Source organism: Nomascus leucogenys, chromosome 22a (assembly GCF_006542625.1).
Source record: "Nomascus leucogenys isolate Asia chromosome 22a, Asia_NLE_v1, whole genome shotgun sequence".
Lineage (NCBI taxonomy): Eukaryota > Metazoa > Chordata > Mammalia > Primates > Hylobatidae > Nomascus > Nomascus leucogenys.
In genome coordinates this window covers 101553214-101571375 of record NC_044402.1, presented here as the reverse complement: position 1 = coordinate 101571375, position 18162 = coordinate 101553214, and the positions used below count along the sequence as shown (strand labels likewise).

General features: G+C 43.7%; 1 protein-coding gene across 3 annotated transcripts in view; it reads right to left on the bottom strand.

The window, feature by feature from the left end:
* Nucleotides 1-3919: 3919 nt before the first annotated feature.
* The window catches only part of CFLAR (CASP8 and FADD like apoptosis regulator), a 64827-nt gene continuing 50584 nt past the window's right edge, over nucleotides 3920-18162 (bottom strand). For 2 of the 3 annotated variants that reach the window (XR_004027962.1, XR_004027964.1), the window contains exon 11: nucleotides 15812-16741. The gene's annotated coding sequence lies outside the window, so the exon portion shown is untranslated. Of the gene's footprint in view, nucleotides 4026-15811; nucleotides 16742-18162 lie in introns of those variants that run through there. The other variant, XR_004027963.1, reaches the window with a different exon arrangement.

The following is an 18162-nucleotide window of genomic DNA, read 5'->3' as shown; positions in this document are numbered from 1 at the left end:
GCTGATGTCGTCACTGCTTATCTGCCTTTTTCCCTCCCCTTTTCCAGAGTTAAGATAACTTTGACAAACAGCGTCTCCTAAAGGCTAATTTACAACTTCCTCACTGTTGAGCTTGGGGTTTCCCCAGGTAAAGCAAAAGCTTCCTAGAAATGAACCCGTGGAAGCCACGAAGCGCTCCAGGCTTTCCTTTGGATCTCCGTTTCCTTGGTAAGTCAAAAAGGGGAGCATCTATTTTCCTAACCATCTCCTTCCCCAAACACACTTCACTTTTCAAATAAAGCCAAAAAGCTCATGAAATAGTTGTCGGCCATGTTAACCCTTTCTTATGTCCACATGCAAATAAACAAATAACTTTTTTTTTTTTGAGACTGAGTCTCGCTCTGTCCCCTAGGCTGGAGTGCAGTGGCACGATCTCGGCTCACTGCAAGCTCCGCCTCCCGGGTTCACGCCATTCTCCTGCCTCAGCCTCTCCAAGTAGCTGGGACTACAGGCGCCCGCCACCACACCCGGCTAATTTTTTGTATTTTTTAGTAGAGACAGGGTTTCACCGTGGTCTCGATCTCCTGACCTCGTGATCCGCCCGCCTCGGCCTCCCAAAGCGCTGGGATTACAAGCGTGAGCCACCGCGCCCCGCCACTTTTTTTTTTTTTTTGAGATGGAGTCTTGCTCTGTCACCTAGGCTGGAGTGCAATGGAGAGATCTCCACTCACCGAAACCTCTGCCTCCTGTGTTCAAGTGATTCTCCTGCCTCAGCCTCCCGAGTAGCTGGGATTACAGGCATGCGCCACCACGCCCGGCTAATGTTTTTGTATTTTTAGTAGAGACGGGGTTTCACCATGTTGGCCAGGCTGGTCTCAAACTCCTGACCTTGTGATCCACCCTCCTTGGCCTCCCAAAGTGCTGGGATTACAGGCGTGGAGCCACCGTGCCTGGCCCACAAATAAAATTTTTAAAAGATAAAAGAAAAGTGAGGATTCACTTTCAGTCTTTGTGGGAGAAATTAAGAAATAAAAAGAAAAAGAAAGGAAAAAAAAAAAAGAAAAGTGGGGATGGCGAATTACAAGCCCATTTGGAGGGACCTGCAAGAGACTCAACCAATTTGTGGTAGGCAAAACTGACAGTATGTGTTCTCACAGCACATTCAAACCAGCAGGAAAGTGAGACTTTGAAGACATTATTTCTAATAATAAAAACAATACTGCGCACTAATATTGCAACTACCGTGTGCCAGGGCATTTACAAATATTTACTCATTTCACCATCCCAACAACACTCTAAGATAAATACTATTACTATGGCTGCTGCTTTAACATATGAAAACTAAGGCACAGAAAGGTTAATTAATTTGCCCAAGGTCACACAATGAGCGGCTGGAGGAGCCAAGATTTAAACCAGCAAGTTTGGATCAAAGTCACTACACTGTAATTAAGCTAACTCAAATGTGCAGCACTCTGGAAAGAGGTACAGAGTCTTAGAAAGATGTTTTATCTATGGGGAAAAAAAAGCAAGATTTATGATGCTTTGATTAGCAAATGTATTAAAATGTCCTTTCCATGTCCTGGGCATCATTCAGAGAACTTCTGTGCTTAAGAAAGACAAGTCCTGGGGCCAGGTGTGGTGGCTCACGCCTGTAATCCCAGTACTTTTGGAGGCTGAGGCAGGTGGATCATGAGACCAGCCTCACCAACATGGTGAAACCCTGTCTCTACTACAAATACAAAAAATTAGCTGGGTGTGGTGGTGCACACCTATAATCCCAGCTGCTCAGGAGGTTGAGGCAGGAGAATCACTTGAAGGCAGGAGGTGGAGGTTGCGGTGAGCAGAGATCACGCCATCACACTCCAGCCTGGGCTACAGAGCAAGACTCATTCTCAAAAAAAAAAAAAAAAAGAAAAAGAAAGACAAGTACTGGCCGGGCACAGTGGCTCACACCTGTAATCCCAGCACTTTGGGAGGCTGAGGTGGGCAGATTGCTTGAGGTCAGGAGTTCAAGACCAGCCTGGCCATCATGGTGAAACCATATCTCAACTAAAAACATAAAATTCGCCAGGCTTGGTGGCGCATGCCTGTAATCCCAGCTACTAGGAGGCTGAGGCTGGAGAATCGCTTGAACCCGGGAGGCAGAGGTTGCAGTGAGCCAAAATCGTGCCATTGCACTCCAGCCTGGGCAACAGAGAAAGACTCTATCTCAAAAAAAAAAAAAAAAAAAAAACCCTCTTGGGAAAGGGGGGCTGGAGCACAGCAGGCTGTGTTACTCACTACCCCAGTTCCAGAGTAGGTGGGGCCCTGACCCTAGAATGCTGCAGCAGAATGAGGAGGGGGCCTCAATTGACCATAAAGAGTGTAGGGACCACCTTCTTTGCCTGTTCTGTTGGGACCAGGCTAGTCATTATTTGTCCCAGCCTGGGGCTCCCCCTGTGGTTTCCAATTTGCAGTTACTTTAACTTAAAATATAAATATTATTTTCTGGAAAATAAGAAAGAAAGACAAGCCATAAGTCTTGGTCTTCTATTTAGTTGTTTTATTATAAATATTAAATTTATTGGGCCATTTAGGGAGGCAACTTATTGAAACTCACTTTCTTTCACTCTGTTCATAAAGTATATTAACTCTTTCAACTTTGATTCAATAATATTAAATATTTAGCAGGCAATTCAAAGCCCTGAATTGGGCACAATTGGAAAGCAAAGTGACCTGCTTTCCATAATAACTAGGACGACCGGTACTACCATTTCTAAACTTCTCTGATTTGAACTCATAACAACTCCCAGCCTTAGTTGGCATTACTATCCACATTCAATAGATGAGGAAACCCAGATTCAGAGAGGCAAGGAATCTTGCCACCATCCCAAAGCTATGAACAAGAATTCAGGGCTCAAACGTGGGTCTCTCCCACTCCAAACTCCTTGCTCTTGATCCCCGGGCTACCACTGCCCGAATCTCATATGACATTGTGTAGCATCTGTAACTGCGGGCAGGGGGTGGTGATGCCACAGGGGCTTTAAGAAGGGACAATCAGTCAGACATTCCTTGGAGGAGGAATTATTTGATCTAGGCCTGGAAGGTAAAGGTAGAATAAAGACCCAGGAAGTAAAACTGTAACTTTTATCCTACTACTCCAGGGAAACATTTGAATCAGGTTACAGAGGGGAGATGGTGTGCAGTGCAGATATTTGTACTCAGCATTTTCTACTTCCTCCTACACACAGTTACTGAGGGCATGTTGATGGTGGTAGAATAAACGTCTTACAATCTCTTTCCTGATTGGTTGCAGTCTACTGAGTACACATGAAGGGCCAAGCAAAACCTTGATGGCCTTTTGTAGAGGTGGAAGTCAACGACTGCTTTAGTTCCACATTAGTAGGGGGTAGTGGTAGCAGTGGTTGGCCTTCCTTGACGTACAATCTCTGATCCAAGCTCCCCACCCTCTGTTCGGGTAGATTTTAAAGGGTAATGACTCCTGGCTGGGCACGGTGGCTCACACCTGTCATCTTAGCACTTTGTGAGGCTGAGGTGGGTGAATCACCTGAGGTCGGGAGTTTGAGACCAGCCTGACCAACACGGAGAAACCCCATCTCTACTAAAAATACAAAATTAGCCGGGCATGGTGGCACATGCCTGTAATCCCAGCTACTCAGGAGGCTGAGGCAGGAGAATCACTTGAACCCGAGAGGCAGAGGTTGCAGTGAGCCGAGATTTTGCCATTGCACTCCAGCCTGCCTAACAAGAGCAAAACTCCATCCAAAAAAAAAAAGAGTAATGACTCCTAAAGGATTGGTATAAGCCACAGGGGAGGAGGAAGGGATATACTGGCTAGAGAAGAGCTCAGAGCACTGAAACCTCCACCCCAACCCATGAGGGTCCTCAGAAGGTCTTGAAGTAGCAAGTCCTCTAGATTTGACACCCCCAACCTCCAAGACCTCCTTACCTCCACTTTGCTCCATACCTTTGTTATGGGATCTTTGGGGTGTCAATTTTCTGGCCGGAAACCTCTCTGGCTACAGCACCTTTGCCCGAGTTCTGGCCTGCGTCCAGGAAGAATGAGGTACACAGACAAGTGAAGGGTGAACAAGACGAAGAAGAGCTTTATTTAGTACTAGAACAGCTCAGAGGAGGCCCACAGTGGGTAGCTACTCTCTATAGGCAGGTCATCTGTCCAGTGCTCAGTTCTCAGTGGAGAGGAGGCCCTGGAGAGGGTGGCTTCTCTCTGCTGGCAGGTTGTCCCTGCAGCTCTCAGTTGAGAAGGTAGCTCTTCTCTGCAGCCAGCCATCCCATCGTCTCCAGCTATCAGCAGAGGGTACTACTCTCTGTAGCTGGTCATCCTGCCACCTCTCTGCCCTCTTTGTCCTCTGGCCATCCTCTGCCCTGCTCTGGTGAGCCCAGGGCTTTTATGGACCTCAGAAAGGAGGAAGTGGCTGCCAGTTGGTCCACGGGCACCCAGAAGAGGCACCATGAGTCCCTACTCCAGTCCGCAGGACTGGCAGCCCCACCCCCAGCCTTCAGGCCCTCCCTGGCCTGAAGGCAGGGCCTTACTGGGGACCTGCCCCCTTCTGCCCAGGACTGTGTCTGCCTCCCATTGCCATTCAAGGCCCCAGGGCTTGGCCCCAACCCCACTTCAAGATTGGAGCAGATGCCAGGAGTGAAGAGAGGCCAGGCAGCAGGAGCAGACACCCCCAAGCCTGCAGGGATGGGGTGGGAGGGGGTCCTTCCTGGGGCCCCCAGGGTGCAGGCTGCAGAGATGCCCAGGTCCTGCACCTAGGAGGGTGGCTGCAGCCACACCCTGGTGTTGGGAACAGGCCCCCAAAACTGGCCATAAACAAAATATCTGCAGCACTGTGACATGTTCTTGATGGCCATGATGGCCATGCTGAAGGCTGCTACTTTACCGGAACCAGGGCAAGGAACACCTGGCCCACCCAGGGTGGAAAACCGCAAAAAGGCATTCCTAAACCACAAACAATAGCTTGAGTGATCTGTGCCTTAAGGACATGTTCCTCCTGCAGATAACTAGCCAGAGCCCATCCCTTTGTTTCCACCCATCCCTTTGTTTCCACCCATCCCTTTGTTTCCCATAAGGAATACTTTTAATTAATCTATAATCTATAGAAACTATGCTTATCACTGGCTTGCTGTCAATAAATATGTGCGTAAATCTCTGTTTGGGGCTCTCAGCTCTAAAGGCTGTCAGCCCCCTGATTTCCCACTCCACACTCTATATTTCTGTATGTGTGTCTTTAATTCCTCTAGCACCACTGGGTTAGGGTCTCCACGACCAAGCTGGTCTCTGCACCCAGGAAGGCAGATCCTGCTTGCTCCTAGCCCCCTCCAAGAGCACAGGGAGGCTCAGATCCACAGCTGCAGTCTGGGTGGCTGGGTTTGGGCAGCTGCAGCAGCACCCGAGGAGCTCCCGCTCCAACTCAGAAGGTGGGGGGCAGCCACCAGCTCCATGGAGTGTGCACCCTGAGCCATGCCTTCCTGCTGCAGCCAGCATGATGGCAGCAGCCACTGCCATCACCTTTATCCACACATTCCAGACCTTCCCAGAACTGTCATATGTGGTATATGGGCATGAAACTAGGTCCGAAGGAGTAGACTTTTTCTGTTAAAGATCCCATCAGAGATTTCCAGATAGTCAACAGGAAAGAGACGATAGCTAGACAAGTAAAATGCAACCAGGCCTGGGCAGTGTGGTGCTGTCTCCTATAGTACCAGCTACTGAGGAGGCTGAGGTAGGAAGATCACTTGAGCTTAGGAGTTGGAGACCAGCCTGAGCAACCTAGCAAGATCCCATCTCCAAAAAAACTAAAGTGACCCATTTTGTGTTTGCTATGCTACATAATAGAAGAACAGAGCAGCTAGGAAATTCTGGGGTGGCAAAACCTCAAAGTTCCGCAAGATGGCAGTAGTTCCTAAAAGTTAAATTAGCAATAGTTTGTCTAGGGAACTAGGTGGACGTGATTAAATTGAGTAATGTAGGCCGGGCGTGGTGGCTCATGCCTGTAATCCCAGCACTTTGGGGGGCTGATGCAGGCGGATCACCTGAGGTTAGGAGTTCGAGACCAGCCTGGCCAAATGATGAAACCCTGTCTCTACTAAAAATACAAAAAAATTAGCTGGGCATGGTGGTGGGCACCTGTAATCCCAGCTACTCAGGAGGCTGAGGCAGGAGAATCTCTTGAACCTGGGAGGCGGAGGTTGCAGTGGGCCGAGATCATGCCATTGCACTCCAGCCTGGGCAACAAGAGTGAAACTCTGTCTCAAAAAAAAAAAAAGAAAAAGAAAAATTGAGTAATGTGTACTATATATATTTATATATAATATGTATTTATAAATATATTTAAATTTAAAATATATAAATATATTACAAAAATATTTTTATATAACATAGATTGTATAGTATATAAATTTAAAATACATATTTTTATATATCAATAAATTTAAAATGCTGTATATAAGAAACCACTATATATGTTTATATATTTGTGGGGTTTTCTTGAGACAGGGTCTTGCTCTGTCGCACAGGCTGGAGTGCAGTGGCAAGATCATAGTTCACTGCAACCTCAACCTCCAGGGCTCAAGTGATCCTCCCACCTCAGCCTCCAGAGTAGCTGGAACTAAAGGCATGTCCCACTAAGTCCAGCAAATTTTTAAAAATGTTTTTGTAGAAACTGGCTCTCACTTCATTGCCCAGCCTGATCTCAAGCTCCTGGGCTCAAGCAATCTTCCTATCTCAACCTCCCAAAGTGCTGGGATTACAGGCATGAGCCACGGCACTTGGTCTGAGTAAAGTAGTTTTAATGCTGCTGAAAAAAGATAAAAAAGATAAACGCAGAAAGGCCTTTCACTTCGAGGTTAGTTTGTTGTTTCTAGGACAAAAAACAGCAAGAAACTGCTAGCATTTGACATAATTTTTCAGAAGGAAGCATATGACTTAGCCACATCTATAAAAATTCACCATGAGGCAAGTGACAAGAAATGTCACCATATCAAAGTATACAAAGAAGGGGTTTGTTACAGTGGGTACAGTCAGGTCTGAGCAAGGCAGGAGAGGGCTCCCCTGACACACACCAAGAGTGTTGGGCAACCATCAGGTGATGGTCAGGTGGTTGTTAAATGTTTCTGTAAAGTAATAATTGGTCACAGGTGGTGCCAGGGACAGGCAGGCACCTAATAGAAAACACCTGAAACTGATCATCAGCTTCCCAAAAAGATCTCAGGAGTGGGGAGAAGTAACGCAAGATCCTGGCAGTATGCGAGCATATAAAACCCCAAGTCAAGAGGGCAAGCCCTGCACTTGGTTTCTCAGGTCACCTGCTTGGCCCTCTTCCAAGTTATACTTTCCTTCTTTTCTTTCCTTTCCTTACTGTTCTAAAGCTTAATAAACTTTCTCGGCTCACTGCAACCTCTGCCCCCCAGGTTCAAGTGATTTGCCTGCCTCAGCCTCCTGAGTAGCTGGGACTACAGGCATGTACCACCATGCCCAGCTAATTTTTGTATTTTTAGTAGAGACGAGGTTTCATCATCATGATGGCCAGGCTGATCTCAAATTCCTGACCTCAAGTAATCCACCCGCCTCAGCCTCCCAAAATGCTGGGATTACAGGCATGAGCCACTGTGCCCAGCCTAAAGCGTAATAAACTTTCACTCCTGCTCCGAAACTTGCCTCGGTCCCTCCTTCTGCCTTATGACCCTCAGTCAAATTCTTTCTTCTGAGGAGGAAAGAATTGAGGTTGCTGCAGATTTGCCACCAGTAACTTGGATACCTTCCACCAGTAACAACTTCCGTTAAGATGGCAATACACCTCAAATTTATTTTTATTTTGAGACAGGGTCTCACTCTGTTCCCCCAGCTGGAGTACAGTGGCATGATCTCAGTTCACTGAAACCTCCACCTCCCGGGCTCAAGTGATCCTCCCACCTCAGCCTTCCGAGTAGCTGGTACTACAGGCGCATACTACCATACCCAGCTAATTTTTGTATTTTTAGTAGAGACAGGGTTTTGCTGTGTTGCCCAAGGTGGCCTCAAATTCCTTGGCTCAAGTGATCCACCATCCTCAGCCTCCCAAAGTGCTGGGATTACAGGCATGAGCCACTGCCCCCAGCCAAACTTATCTTTATATGTTTGGCAAAAGTACCCCAAGGTTGAGGCTCAGCCCAGGAGGCCAAGTGGGTTCAGGAAAGAATTCAAGAGCATGCTGACAGAATAAAGTGAAAGCAAGTTCATTAAGAAAGTAAAGGAATAAAAGAATGGTTACCCCATAGGGAGAGTAGCCCTGATGAGCTGCTGACTGGCTATATTTGTGGTTGCTTCTTGACTATATGCTAAACAAGAGGTGGCTTATTCATGAGTTTTCCAGGAAAGAGGTAGGGAGGTCTGGACCTTTTAGACCATACAGGGTAACTTCTGAAAGTTGCTATGGCATTTGTAAACTATCATGGTGCTGTAGGAGTTTCTTTTAGCGTGCTAATGTATTATAATTACCATAGAATGGGCAGCAAAGGTAACCAGAGGTCTCTTCTGTCACCATCATGGTTTTGGCTGGTTTGGGTTGGCCTTTCTACCACATCCTGTCTTATCAGCAGGGTCTTGTGTCTTTTTTTTGAGACGGAATCTCGCTCTGTCGCCCAGGCTGGAGTGCAGTGGCGCAATCTCGGCTCACTGCAAGCTCCGCCTCCCGGGTTCATGCCATTCTCCTGCCTCAGCCTCTCCGAGTAGCTGGGAGTACAGGCGCCCGCCACCATGCCTGGCTAATTTTTTTTGTATTTTTAGTAGAGACAGGGTTTCACCGTGGTCTCGATCTCCTGACCTCGTGATCCGCCCGCCTCAGCCTCCCAAAGTGCTGGGATTACAAGCGTGAGCCACCGCGCCCGGCAGGGTCTTGTGTCTTACGTCTTGGGAAACTAGTCCTGCCAAACTCCTCTCATTCAGTGTAATCACTATCAAAATTCCAGAGGCCCTTTTTACATAAATTTGCAAGCAAATCCTACAGTTATATGAAAATTTAGGGAAAGGTAAACCCAATACAGCCCTAACAATTTTGAAAAAGAACAGGCCAGGTGCAGTGGCTCACCCCTCAGCACTTTGGGAGGCGGAGGTGGGAGGATTGTTTGAGGCCAGGAGTTTGAGAGGAGCCTGGGCAACATAGCAAGACCTCATCTCTACAAAAAAAAAAAAAAAAAGAACAGCAACAAAGTTAGAGTACTACATTTCTGGATTCCAAAACTTACTACGAAGTTACAATAATCAAGACAGTGTGGTACTAGCATAGGATAGAGCAACAGCATTGAGTCCAGAAATAAACCCTTATAGTTAGTTGATTTGTGATAAGTAAAAAATAATTCTATAAGGAAAAAATAGTATTTTCAATAAGTAATGCTGAGACAAGTGAACATTTATGTGCAAAAGAATGAGGCTGGACCCTTATCTCACACTGCATACACAAAAATAACTCAAAATGGGTTAAAGAGCTAAAAATCATAAAACTTTAGAAGAAAACATAGGTGTAACACCTCATAGGCAATTGATTTAGACAATGGTTTTTTTAGGTATCACACCAAAAGCATAAGCAATAACATAAAAAACAGAAATCAAGTGAACTTCATCAAAATGTAAAACTTGTACTGTAAAGGAGAGTATCCAGAAAGTGAGAAGACAATCCACGGAATCGGAGAATATATTCACAAAGATTGTACCTGAAAGAAATTAGTATCCAGAATATTAAAAAGAATGCTTACAACTCAACAATAAAAAGACAACCCACTGGGTGTGGTGGCTCACACCTGTAATCCTAGCACTTTGGGACGCCAAGGCAGGCAGATCACCTGAGGTCAGGAGTTCAAGACCAGCCTGGCCAACATGGCGAAACCCTGTCTCTACTAAAAATACAAAAATTAGCCAGGCATGGTGGTGGGTTCCTGTAATCCCAGCTGCTAGGGAGGCTGAGGCAGGAGAATCGCTTGAACTCAGGAGGTGGAGGTTGCAGTGAGCCGAGACTGTACCACTGCACTCCAACCTGGGCGACAGAGCGAGATTCCATCTCAGGAAAATAAAATAAAATAAAATAAATAACCCAATTTTAAAATGAGAAAGGATTTAAGGCCAGGCACAGTAGCTAATGTCTGTAATCCCAGCACTTTGGGAGGCCGAGGCAGGCGGATCACGAGGTCAGGAGATCAAGACCATCCTGGCTAACATTGTGAAACCCCGTCTCTACTAAAAATACAAAAAATTAGACGGGCGTGGTGGCGGGTGCCTGTACTCCCAGCTACTCGGGAGGCTGAGGCAGGAGAATGGCATGAACCTGGGAGGCGGAGCTTGCAGTGAGCCAAGATTGTGCCACTGCACTCCAGCCTGGGCCACAGAGCAAGACTCCGTCTTAAAAAAAAAAATACAAAAATTAGCTGGGCATGGTGGCGGGCTCCTGTAATCCCAGCTACTCCCAACTACTAGGGAGGTTGAGGCAGGAGAATGGCTTGAACTCAGAAGGCAGAGGTTATAGTGAATCAAGATAATGCCACTGCACTCCACCCTGGGCGAGAGTGAGACTCCATCTCAAAAACAAAAAAACAAAAAAAAACCTCATACACTGCTGGTGGGAATATAAAATGATGCCATTACTTTGAAAAGCAGTTTGGCAGTTCCTCAAAAGGCTAAAGATAGTTACTATATGATGAACACTCTGACTTCTAAGGTATATGCCCAGAAGAACTGAAAACATATATCCATATAAAAATTCATATACAAATATTCATAGCAACATCATCCATAATAACAAAAAAGTAGAAACAATCTAAATTTCGATCAACTGATGAATAAACAAAATGTGGTATATCCACACAATAGAGTATTATTCAGCCATAAAATGAAGTACTGGTACACTCTATAGCATAGATGAACCTTGAAAACATGCTAAGTTGCCGGGCGCGGTGGCTCACGCTTGTAATCCCAGCACTTTGGGAGGCCGAGGCAGGTGGATCACGAGGTCAGGAGATCGAGACCACGGTGAAACCCCGTCTCTACTAAAAATACAAAAAAATTAGCCAGGCGTGGTGGCGGGCGCCTGTAGTCCCAGCTACTCGGAGAGGCTGAGGCAGGAGAATGGCATGAACCCAGGAGGCGGAGCTTGCAGTGAGCCGAGATTGTGCCACTGCACTCCAGCTTGGGCGACAGAGCAAGACTCCGTCTCAAAAAAAAAAAAAAAAAAGAAAACATGCTAAGTGAAGGAAGTCAGACACGAAAGGCCACATGTTTATTTTTATAAAATATCCAGAATAGGCAAATCATAGAGGCAGAAAATGGATTATTTGTTTCTAGAGGCTGGGGGAAGAGGAGGATTAGAGTGGCAGCTCACTGGTATGGAGTTTCTTTCTAGGTAGATGGAAATGTTTTGGAATTAGATAGTGGTGATGACTGCACAACTCTGTAAATATACTAAAATCCACTGCATCATATACTTTAAAGGGGCAAATTTTATGGCTTGTGAATTACATTTCAATAAAAAGAAGACGAGGAAACCTAGGATATGTCACAATCCCATGCCACAAACTACTTACACTTCCAATATAAAAACTATATCAACAATAGTTTACATCATGTTCAGTACATTTCTTGCTAAAGTAAGGTCATGAATATATCAAAATATTTTATAAAAGTTAAAATTTAGGAGATCCATCTTCTTTTCAGTCCATCACTGATTCATTCAATATATATTTATGTGTATGCCAGGCTCTTCATCAGGTAAAGTGTTTAGGAGAGATATAAAGATAAAACTGATGAGAATTCTGCACTTGAGCTACAGCATACTCTCCAAGAATTACAGCATGAGATATAAAATGAAAAGAAGCCTTGGAGGAGATTCACATGAAATAGTACTGTTCAGGAGAGGGGGCAATAATTCCAATGGAAGAGATAACTGACTTCATGGAGGATAGAAGGAGACAGTATTTGAACTGCCCTTGAAGTATGGTTATATTTTGGGGATGTGGAGATGTGGGGTAGGGTGATAGGCTGGGGTTCCAGATGGTCCAGAAATATACAATCACCAGAACTAAAGATCCAGAGGTAAGAGCTATGAGCTGTTCAATTCGGCTGAGCTAACAGTGTTTGGAGTGGGATCTTGAAGAAGCTGAAAATGAAGATACCAACTAGACAGTTACAGAAAGACTTCCAATGTTTGACTGAACTGCAATTTTATTGTGTATGCATTGAAGAATCTTTTTCGTATTCTCTAAAGATTTCTAAAATATTTTATTGTAAGTTCTGGATACAAGTGCAGGATGTGCGGGTTACATAGGTAAACGTGTCCCATGGTGGTTTGCTGCACCTATCAACCCATCACCTAGGTATTAAGCCCCACATGCATTAGCTAGTTATCCTGATGCTCTCCCTCCTACGGCCCCTGCATCAGGCCCCAGTGTGTGATCTCATCCCTGTGTCCGTGTGTTCTCATTGTTCAGCTTCCGCTTACAAGTGAGAACATGTGGTGTTTGGTTTCCTTCTCTTGTGTTAGTTTGCTGAGGATAATGGCTTCCAGCTTCATCCATGTCCCTGCAAAGGACATGATCTCATTCCTTTTTTAAAAAAAAAAAAATTATTTCCATAGGTTTTTGGGTAACAGGTGGTATTTGGTTACATGCGTAAGTAATTAAGTGGTTATTTGTGAGATTCTGGTGCACCCACCACCTGAGCAGTATACACTGAACCCAATTTGTATTCTTTTATCCTTCACCCTCCTCCCACCCTTTCCCCTGAGTCCCCAAAGTCCATTGTATCCTTCTTATGCCTTTGCATCCTCATAGCTTATCTCCCACTTACGAGTGAGAACATACAATGTTTGGTTTTCCATTCCCGAGTTACTTCCTTTAGAGTAATAGTCTCCAGGTTGCTGTGAATGTCATTAATTCATTCCTTTTTATGGCTGAGTAGTGTTTAGGTGAGGTTATTTTAAATAACTAATATTGAGTAAAGATTCATCCATAGTGGCAAAGCCACATAACTTCTAAGTATCTTAAACTACATCTAAATGGTACCAAAACATGCAGTCAATTCCAAAAGCTCAGTTAATGATATTTCATAATATAGGAAAATATTCACAACATATTTTTGTGTAAAAAAAAGCAGACTTCAAAACGGAATATGCATTATGATTCCAATCATGTAAAAGCTATACATGAACACATACAAAGATTAACAGATATAAACAAACGGATGAATGAATGGAGAGACATGATAGATTGAGTGGTGGTGGAGAATAACAGATTTTTAAAAAATTTATGCCTTTCTATATTTTCAAAACCATCTAAATAAGTATTACCTTTGGAGTTAGAAAAGGATATGTATTTTAAATCCATAATTCAACTACTTATCTATATGATGCCAAACTGGATTGAGCTGAATTATCAGCAAGTGAATAAAATAGTTCCTTCATCCTTGGAGAAACATCCGTTTATGACATTCTTTGAATTCCTCTTCTGTTAGAATTCTTTATGAATTTAAAATAGAAACATGGCCAGACTCAAGATTTCAATACAAAGATTACTTTTTCATGTTCAGTAATAACCAATTAAAAGAATTAAATGAAAAATCTGATTCACTGTATCACCAAAAGCTGTTAACAGCTGCACTGCACAGTATTCCATGTGTATATGTACCACATTTTCTTTATCCAGTCTATCTTTGATGGGCATTTGCTATTGTGTCTTTGCTATTGTGAAGAGTGCTGCAATGAACAAAAATGTGCATGTATCTTTATAAGAAAATGGTTTATATTCCTTTGGGTATATACCCAGTAATAGGATTGCTGGGACAAATAGTATTTCTAGTTCTAGATCTTTGAGGAATTGCCACACATGCTTCCACAACGGTTGAACTGATTTACATTCCCACCAACAACGTGAAAGTGTCCCTACTTCTCCACAGCCTTGCCAGCATCTGTTGTTTTTTGACTTTTTAATAATCACCATTCTGACCGGCATGAGATGGTATCTCATTGTGGTTTTCATTTGCATTTCTCTAATGATCAGTAATGTTGAGCTTTTTTTTATGTTTGTTGGCCACATAAATGTCTTCTTTTGAGAAGTGCCTGTTAATGTCCTTTGTCCACTTTTTGATGGAGTTGTTTTTTTCCTTGTCAATTTGTTCTAAGTTCCTTGTAGGTTCTGGATATTAGACCTTTGTCAGATGGATAGATTGCAAAAATTTTCTCCCATTCTGTAGGTTGCCTGTTTACTCTAATGATAGTTTCTTTTGCTGTGCAGGAGCTCTTTAGTTTAATTAGATCCCATTTGTAATTTTTGCTTTTGTTGCAATTGCTTTTGATGTTTTTGTTATGAAAACTTTGCTTGTGCCTATGTCTTGAATGGCATTAACTAGATTTTCTTCTAGGGTTTTTATAGTTTTAGGTTTTACATTAAGTCTTTAATCTTGAGTTAATTTTTGTATAAGGCGTAAGGAAGGGGTCAGTTTCAATTTTCTGCATATGGCTAGCCAGTTTTTCCAGCACCATTTATTAAATAGGGAATCTTTTCCCCATTGCTTGTTTTTGTCAGGTTTGTCGACGATCAGATGGCTGTAGATGTGTGGTCTTTCTCTGGTCTCTATTCTGTTCCATTGGTCTATGTGTCTGTTTTTGTACCAGTAGCATGCCGTTTTGGCTACTGTAGCTTTGCAGTATACTTTGAAGTTGGGTAGTGTGATGCTTCCAGCTTTGTTCTTTTTGCTTATTGTTGTCTTGGTTATACATGCTTTTTGGTTCCATTTGAATTTTAAAGTAGTTATTTTCTAATTCTGTGAAGAATGTCAATGGTAGTTTAATGGGAATAGCAATGAACCTATAAATTACTTTGGGTAGTATGGCCATTTTCATGATATTGATTCTTCCTATCCACGAGAATGAAATGTTTTTTCATTTGTTTGTGTCCTCTCTTATTTCCTTGGGCAGTGGTTTGTAGTTCTCCTTGAAGAGGTCCTTCACATCTCTTATTAGCTGTATTCCTAGGTATTTTATTCTTTGTAGCAACCATGAATGGGAGTTCATTCATGATTTGGCACTCTGCTTGTGTATTGTTGGTGTATAGAATGCTTGTGATTTTTGCACATTGATTTTGTATCCTGAGACTTTGCTGAAGTTGCTTATCAGTTTAAGGAGCTTTTGGGCTGAGATAATGGAGTTTTCTAGATATAGTACCATGTCATCTGCAGTTTTACTTCCTCTCTTCCTATTTGAACACCCTTTATTTCTTTCTCTTGCCTGATTGCCCTGGCCAGCACTTCCAGCACTATGTTGAATAGGAGTGGTGAGAGAGGGCATCCTTCTCTTGTGCCAGTTTTCAAGGGGAATGCTTTCAGCTTTTGCCCATTCAATATATTGGCTGTGGGCTTGTCATAAATGGTTCTTATTATTTTGAGATATTTTCCATCAATACCTAGTTTATTGAGAGCTTTTAACATGAAGCAATGTTGAATTTTATTGAAGGCAAGCAATGTTGAATTTTATTGAAGGCCTTTTCTGTATCTATTGAGATAATCATGTGGTTTTTGTCTTTAGTTCTGTTTATGTAATGAATTATGTTTCTTGATTTGCATATGTTGAACCAGCCTTGCATCCCAGGGATGAAGCCAACATTCCAAACATTTTTTTTATTTTTTTATTTTTTTGAGACAGAGTCTCGCACTGTCGCCCAGGCTGGAGTGCAGTGGCAAGATCTCAGCTCACTGCAAGCTCCACCTCCCAGGTTGAGCCATTCTCCTGCCTCAGCCTCCCGAGTAGCTGGGACTACAGGCGCCTGCCAAAACGCCTGGCTAATTTTTTGTATTTTTAGTAGAGATGGGGTTTCACATGTTAGTCAGGATGGTCTTGATCTCCTCACCTCGTGATCCACCCGCCTTGGCCTCCCAAAGTGCTGGGATTACAGGCATGAGCCAACGTGCCCAGCCTCCAAACATTTTAATCTCGTAACAATGCATCACTTGGGTTAACTAGGTTTAGATAAATATAAACTCTCAATTTTTTTCCCTCACATAGAAGTCCAGAGGTAGGTAATTGGGGCTGACACAGTGATTCCACAGTGATTCTGCTCCTTCATGCCCTCATCCAACAAGGCTTCTTGCTGCTCACTACCCAGTTACCCCTAAGTGTGGCCCTTATCTTCATGGTTCAAGATGGCAGCTAGAGCTGCTAGGTAGTTAAGATCCCTCTCACACACTTTCCTTTTGTCATAATTAACATAGGGCTTTAGCTCATGAGGCCAAGCATACACATTACTTCCCACTGGTACCCCTATGCAATATTAAATGCAAAGATACCCTCAGGAGTCCTGTGCTCAAAACAAGTACAAAATAACTTTTTGTTGTTGTTTGTGGTGCTGGTGGTTTTATTTATTTATTTATTCTGAGACAGGGTCTCACTCTGTCTCCCATGCTGAGGTGCAGTGGTGTGATCACAGCTCATCACAACCTTGACCTCTCTGGGCTCGGGGATCTGCCCACTTCAGCCTCCCAAGCAGCTGGGACTACAGGAACACGCCACCACGCCCAGCTAAATGCTGTATTTTTTTGTAGAGATGGAGTCTTGCTATGTTGCCCAGGCTGGTCTCGAACTCCTGGGCTCAAGTGATCCATCCACCTCAGCCTCCCAAAGTACTCAGATTATAGGTATGAGCCACTATGGCATCAAAATAACTTGGAAAGTAGGAATAATTGATTGTTGGTCCTGAAAACTGTCTCTTCCACACTTTTCAGCCTCTGTTGCATGATCATGACAAAATATACACAAATAGACATACAGATACACATCAGTTAAAACTAACCTCAAGAAATAGAAAAATAAATAAATCGTAAAATATTTAAAAAGTGGTATTCTGACACACTGCCCAGAGGTACCCTATTCAGCAATTTTTAAAATTTTTTAAAATAATAATAGGCCAGGTGCAGTGGCTCACACCTGTAATCCCAGCACTTTGGGAGGCCGAGGCTGGTGAATCACCTGAGGTCAGGAGTTCAAGACCACCCTGGCCAACATGGTGAAACCCTGTCTCTACTAAAAATACAAAAATTAGCCAGGTGTGGTGGCAGGAGCCTGTAATCCCGGCTACTCGGGAGGCTGAGGCAGGAGAATCGCTTGAACCCAGAAGGCAGAGGTTGCAATGAGCCAAGATCATGCCACTGCACTCCAGCCTGGGCGGCAGAATGAAACTCTGTCTCAATAATAATAATAATAATAATAATAATAATAATAACAATAAGCAACTCTAATGATATTTCAAACAATGGTCCCCTTTTAGGTCACACTATCAAATCAGAGAAGGATATACTTGATTAGCTGTAAAATGCAATTTGAGGTCTAGGTGAACGAACAAGTAACCTCTAAATCATAAGGCTATTGTTACAAACTGAATGTTTGTATCCCCCCCAGAATTCAAAGGGGAGACAGTATCCCCAATGTGACAGTATCAGAAGGTGGGGCCTTTGGGAGGTAATTAGGTCATGAGGGTAGAGCCCTCATGAATGGGATTTGTGCCCTTGAAGAAGATACACTTGAGAGTTTGCATCCTCTTTTTCTGCCATGTGAGAACATGAAAAGACTGACATCTGGTAAGATCTGGAAGCATGCCTTACCAGACACCAGATATGCTACCACTTAGATGTTGGATTTCCCAGCCTCCAGAACTGTGAGAAATAACTGCTGTTTAAGTCACCTGGTCTACGGTAATTTGGTATAGTTGCCCAAATGGACTGTGATGGTTAATACTGAGTATCAACTTGATTGAATAGAAGGATGCAAAGTGTTCCTGGGTACGTCTGTGAGGGTGCTGCCAAAGGAGATTTAACATTTGAGTCAGTGGACTGGGAAAGGCAGACCATCCTCAATCTGGGTGGGCACCATCTAATCAGCTGCCAGCACTGCCAGAATAAAAGCAGGCAAAACATGGGAAGACTAGACTGGTGTAGTCTTCTGGCCTCCATCTCTCTCTCATGCTGAATGCTTCCTGCCCTCAAACATTGGACTCCAAGTTCTTCAGCTTTGGGACTTGAATTGGCTTCCTTGCTTATAGATGACCTATTGTGGGACCTAACCTTGTGATCATGTGAGTCAATACTCCTTAATAAACTCCCCTTTTTATATACATGTATCCTATTAGTTCTGTCCCTCTAGAGAACCATGA